Here is a 6,211-nt window from a genome sequence, read left to right on the forward strand (position 1 = left end):
ATTGGCTGGTGCAGGCCCCGCAGAGGGAGCAGAAACGAGCCACCCCTGGAACCGAGCCAGCCCCACTGGCCAGCCTGGTCCTCGGTCTGAGCCTCCCTGCAAGAGTCCGTTGTCACCCTTCAGGGTCAGCCACAGGTCATAGCCTAGAATAGGAACATTTTCCGTGTGCCCATCGCCTCCTATCCCAAAGCGCGTCCCAGGGCACCCTGGGATGCAGCCACCTCTGGGGTGGAGGACAACGGGCATAGTGCAGCAATGCTAATCAACAGCAGGGGGGACTTTGGCAAATGCCCTGGGTTGACTGTGGCCCGGCAGAACAGACAAGGGCGTCAGGGTCTCGCCCCTGACAGGTCCCCTCCCCGGAGAGCGCACGGAGCTCAGCGTATCTGCTTGCAATGGAGGAAGGCTGGGTTGGGGCTGCAGGGCTGTGACGCTAGGAATTTCATCCCGGATGTTTGGAGCATGGGGCCGCCCCCTCCAGCCCTGGACTCCCAGACCCAAAGGGACCCAGCCCTCTTCTCGCTGAGCTGCTGCCGCAGTCAATGGTTACAGTCGCCTGCTAGGGAGTGCACTGGTTAAATTGTGTTTGCTCCTGATTTTGCTGCTTCGTGCCGCGTGAAGGGGCCCTGAAAGGGTTAAAGAAAAGAGCAGGGGCAAGGGGATCGGCTCGGTTTTCCCCTCAGAAACGCCAGGAGCATCACGTCTGATTTTGCAGGGCAGCTTGGAGCGGCGTGACGCGCCGGACAGCGGGGTGTGGAATCTTTTCCAAAGATCACCTGTGTCCCAAGTGTGTGTCAGGCATTGGAGTTAACTAGGGTTCACCGTCGCAAGCAAACCCCACCCGTTGGAAACAGTCTGGCAAAAAGATCCCCTTTCGATGGCTCCACTCTCCCGCTCTCAGGATGTCATAAAGTCGCCCGTTCCCTGCTCAGCCACAGGGCGGGCGACACTTGAGCATCTACTGTTAAAAACCATTGGCTGACGCAGGGCTGGATCCAGTCCCAAACCTGCCAGCCCTTCATAGACCCAAACAAGGGCCCAGCCCCGACCCGCCTTCGGCCCCCGTCTCTTCGGGTATCGTGGAGTTCGTGGAGCTCTGTGACGCAGACGGCCTGAGTCCAGAGCGAAATCAACCAGAGACTTTCCAGCGAGGGGAGTGAGCCTGGCACGTGGGAGCACCGCTATCCTCGTACAGCTGCGCCCGTCCCGGGAGCAGGCCGGGGTCTCGCCCAGTGGAATTAAACCGGTGCAACTCTGAGGGTCCCAGGGCCTTCCAGTGCAGCAACAGAGGGGTTAACCAAACCTGCGGCCCCAAAGGTGCGGCCGGTGGCTCTGCCTGATCAGGGTGCTCCCTGGGCAACAGGGGGGGAACCCTAGGGTCCGGCCTCCTTTGGAGCAGATCAAGAGGTGAGGACTAAGGGGACTACAGGTCCCAGCATGCATTGCAGCCAGGTGTGTCCTGTGGAGGGGTGGGCTCAGGCTGGGGAGCCCAGACCTGTGGATTTGTCTCCCTGAGGGTACCCCGGGAAGCAGCAGCTCTCCAGGCTGGCTGTGGAAGGGCAGCGGGGTGGGCTGGGAGGTCCCACCCAGGGTGGAGCTAGAGGCAGGGCAGGGATCCTGAGCAGATGCCCAGGGGCTCCTGTTCCCTTAGAATTACTGCACCCCCTGCTTGGAAGCGCAGTGCAGACACCAGGGGGCACCACCTGTCCAGTGGTGAGTGATGGGATCAGGTGCAATGGCTAAACCGGCTCCCTGGGCTTGGCAAGGAACCTGTGGCAGGAGGCTGGAGAAGGGGCTACCTGCAAGCAGCAGGGACAGAGTTAAACAGGGCTTGGCATTCCCCTTCTCTGCTCAGCACTCCCCAAGGCCCACAGCCCCCCACGATCCGGGCTACAGCATCCTGGCGTCCGTAGCTGTACGCAGCTTTCCGGAGCAGGCAGCCCCCCCCGCGCGCACGGTTAATTGCTAACAGCTGCATCTGGGAGCTGGCAAAATCTCCTCAATCCCCAGTACAGCCGCTTGGCACTCAGGCCTAAGTGAATTAGCAGCCCCCAGAGATGCTCCTCTTCCAATTAGTGCTGAGAACAGAGACCTCCCCTGGGGTCCCGGAGTGCTAATAACCTGGCTGCACTCAGCTGCAGGGAAAAGCCCAAGCAGGTGCCCTCCAGCCCTGCCCAGTGTATTTCCCACAGCCTGTTCTCTGGGCCTTTGCCCAGTTTCAGATCACCTGGGATCTGCCAGCTCCAGGCAATTACTTATTATTACTTCATGTAAACCCTTTGTGTAATGTGCCATGCCTTGCGTTTGTCCTGCCTTGGCAGTGTTGCGTTTTCTTTGCTAGCTTGAGTATAAGGTAGGCAGCAGCTACACCTAAGAAAATCATTCCAGCCCAGAGAGCGCGAGATCAAGGCAGGACGGGCTGTGCTGGTGAAGAGAGGAGCCCCTAAAAGGAGCTGCGGTAGAAGAAGAGAACTGGCAGGCTCCACCGGTGAGCCCTCAAATATCCTAATGGCTTTGTGTCTGTGTGTGTGAGAATATGTGGCTGGTGAAACTGACAGCACCGTAGACTAATTGCGGATGATACTAAACTGGGAGGAGTGGTAGATACGCTGGAGGGGAGGGATAGGATACAGAAGGACCTAGACAAATTGGAGGATTGGGCCAAAAGAAATCTGATGAGGTTTAATAAGGATAAGTGCAGGGTCCTGCACTTAGGACGGAAGAACCCAATGCACAGCTACAGACTAGGGACCGAATGGCTAGGCAGCAGTTCTGCGGAAAAGGACCTAGGGGTGACAGTGGACGAGAAGCTGGATATGAGTCAGCAGTGTGCCCTTGTTGCCAAGAAGGCCAATGGCATTTTGGGATGTATAAGTAGGGGCATAGCGAGCAGATCGAGGGACGTGATCGTTCCCCTCTATTCGACATTGGTGAGGCCTCATCTGGAGTCCTGTGTCCAGTTTTGGGCCCCACACTTCAAGAAGGATGTGGATAAATTGGAGAGAGTCCAGCGAAGGGCAACAAAAATGATCAGGGGGCTGGAACACATGAGTTATGAGGAGAGGCTGAGGGTGCTGGGATTGTTTAGCCTGCAGAAGAGAAGAATGAGGGGGGATTTGATAGCTGCTTTCAACTACCTGAAAGGGGGTTCCAAAGAGGATGGCTCTAGACTATTCTCAGTGGTGGAAGAGGACAGGACAAGGAGTAATGGTCTCAAGTTGCAGTGGGGGAGGTTTAGGTTGGATATTAGGAAAAACTTCTTCACTAGGAGGGTGGTGAAGCACTGGAATGCGTTACCTAGGGAGGTGGTGGAATCTCCTTCCTTAGAGGTTTTTAAGGTCAGGCTTGACAAAGCCCTGGCTGGGATGATTTAACTGGGAATTGGTCCTGCTTCGAGCAGGGGGTTGGACTAGACACCTCCTGGGGTCCCTTCCGACCCTGAGATTCTGTGATTCTAAGGGAAGGCCCCGCCGCAAGACACGGAGTAGGCAAATGGGTGGCAGGGCAGGGACTAGAACCCAGGAGTCCTGGTTCCCAGTCACCAGCGTCTGGCCTCAGATGCTGCTTCCTAGCAGAGCCATGGTAGCCTGCACCTCGCCTAGCTGAAGAGAGGGGGGCTCCAGGTGCTGCGGACAAAGCCATGAGGCAATTCCACATACGCCTGGTCCTTCAGCTAGCTAAAGGAGATCTGCAGTAGCTGCCTCCAGTCGTAGGGCTCTGGTCCTCTCCGTGGGGAGCCCTCTCGGCCACACCGCAGCATTCCCAGCAGGGGAGATGCAGTCCAACCAAGGAGCCCACCCCAAACTACAACTCCCATGAGGCACTGCACCAGCATTTGGCTGTCTAAACATTTCACTTCCCGGGCTGAAATATTTTGGCTCAAGATTTTTCCACCCACATTTCCTAACCAGCTCCACCGGAGCGCAATGCAAAAAGTAAATCGCCAGGCAGACTTCTGCAGGGCAGGGTCTGTCTCTTGTGATGCGTCTGAGCCGCACCTCGCACACCGTGGGGCCCGGAGCTCGGCAGCTGCCTCTCGGTGCTGTGGCCTCAGAAATAACAGAGCTGGATTATGCAAACGGAAATACTTTTTGAACCCTGGGTGCATCATTGTAGTGGCTCGAACCACAGGGCTGGAAGCGCCAGGGGCGACAGGGGATGGATCACTGGATGATTCCCTGTCCTGTTCATTCCCTCTGGGGCAACCTGGCCCTGGCCACTGTCGGCAGACAGGACACTGGGCTGGATGGACCTTGGGTCTGACCCAGTCTGGCCGTTCCTATGTTCTTAACACAAACATTCAATCATCACAATTAATCCTTTCGTTCTGCAAGGTACAAAAAATAGTGGGTTTTTTAAGGCGATCTTTTAATTTGTCCGTTTCTTTCTTGATGTGACCGGCGGGGGAAGGTTAAACTCAGAGTTAAGGAAAGTAGACTGAAGGGGGGCCTAATAAGCCTTCAAATCTGTGAAGGGCTGTTCTAAAGAGGCCAGTGAGCGATCAGTTGTTCTCCACATCCCCTGAGGACAGGAGAAGCAGTAATGGGCTTAATCTAACCAGGGCAATTTAGGTTGGATATTAGGACAAACGCACAGGGCAGCAGGCTGCAGAATCGGCTTCCCAGGGAAGTGGTGGAAGCCCCGACGCTGGAGGGTTTTCAGACCAGGCTGGACAAACACCTGTCAGGGCTGGTCTAGGGTTACTTGGTCCTGCCTCAGCGCTGGGGGCTGGACTTGATGACTTCTCGAGGTCCCCTCCAGCCGGAGTCTGTGAGAAAATTGCTAAGTCGGAGAACGGTTTGGCCATGGAAGAAAGTGGGTCTGGTCTGCTCCTGCAGATCCATCTGCAGAACGGAGAAGAGGAAAGGCCCGGCTGCTGGGGCTCGCTACCGTGACCGTAGAGCCCAGTGGTTACACGAGGTCACACTAACAAGCCAGGCGGTTCAGAAGAGAGACCAGGAAATGGCACAGGGTGTCATTAGCCCAGGGAACTCCCTGCCACAAGATGCTGTTGCAGCAAGTGGTTCAGTGAGCGACAAATAGGGCTCGGGGGTGTGTTTCATTGAGAACGGTGGCTGCGATGTTACAGGCCAGAGTCAGTTACGAGGCTGCTGTAACCGCTGGGGGGAGGGTGTGACCCTGCCCCAGCATGGCCCTGCGGTGCCCTAGGGCCAGGGGCAGCTCCCAGGGGGCTCCCCCAGAGAAGGGCCGTTTGGCAAGATGAGCACGTGGCAAATCTGCCCCCCAGCCTGGCAGGGGAGGGGGAAACCCCCGCCCTCCCGCTACCGAGTCCCTAGAGCCTGGGCTCCTAAAGGCAGGGCGAGGGGCTCGCCTCCCCGCGCTGCCCTGAGCTCGCTTGAGCCAAGGGGCTCGCTCTGCAGCAGGCGGCTTGTCCTGCGCCTTGCGCGCTTGGGAAGGGAAAGGAAATTTGCACCCGGCCCCTTGCCTCGGGCCCGACCCGCCAGGGAGCGGCCTCCATTGCACCCCCCACCCCCCGCCGGAAGAGGCCGCGCAGAGCCCCGGGCTGCGCCGGGGTTTGCAAAGGCGGGACGTCTCCAGGGACCGGGCTGCGGCCGCCGCCGCTCCCCGGGGGCCCTGCACGGGGGGGGCGCGGTTTGCAAAAGCCGGGGTCGGTGGTCGCTGCGCCGATTCCTGCCCCGCGCAAAAAGCGACGCAGGGCGCAGTTTGCGGGGCCTTCGTGGGGGCGGCTGCTCTCGCCCTGCCGCCTCCCCGGGCCGGGCCCTGGCAGCTCCCCGGCCCGCTCCGTGCGCTTCCCTCGCGGCCTCTGGTGTCGCCTCTTCGCCCCGGGCCCGGAGCTGCTCTTGCTAGACGCTCCCTGAGCTGTTTCAAGGCTCCCCCCGCTCCGCCCTTCCCCTCCCCCTTGCCCCAGACCCCAAACTCCTCGCTGAACAACCGGGGCAACTTTTAGCGGCTCCCCAGCCCCCGCCCTTGGGTCCCACCCCTGAGCCCCTGTCCCTCCCTGCAGGCGGGTCGGGGGTATCCAGTGCGAGCCCCCCCAGCACCCTGGGGTGAGGGGCCCCCTGGAATCCCCGCTGCTGAGCCTCAGCTCCCAGGATCAAGCTCTTGTTTATGTGAAGAATTTCTGCGCCCTTAAAAGGGCGATGGCTGGGGAGGAGTGGGGACGGCGACACCTCCTACCACCGTGGGCCTGGCAGGGGGATGCACACACGTCGGCTCCACCCCTTTTGCA

Source organism: Caretta caretta, chromosome 11, assembly GCF_965140235.1.
Source record: "Caretta caretta isolate rCarCar2 chromosome 11, rCarCar1.hap1, whole genome shotgun sequence".
Lineage (NCBI taxonomy): Eukaryota > Metazoa > Chordata > Testudines > Cheloniidae > Caretta > Caretta caretta.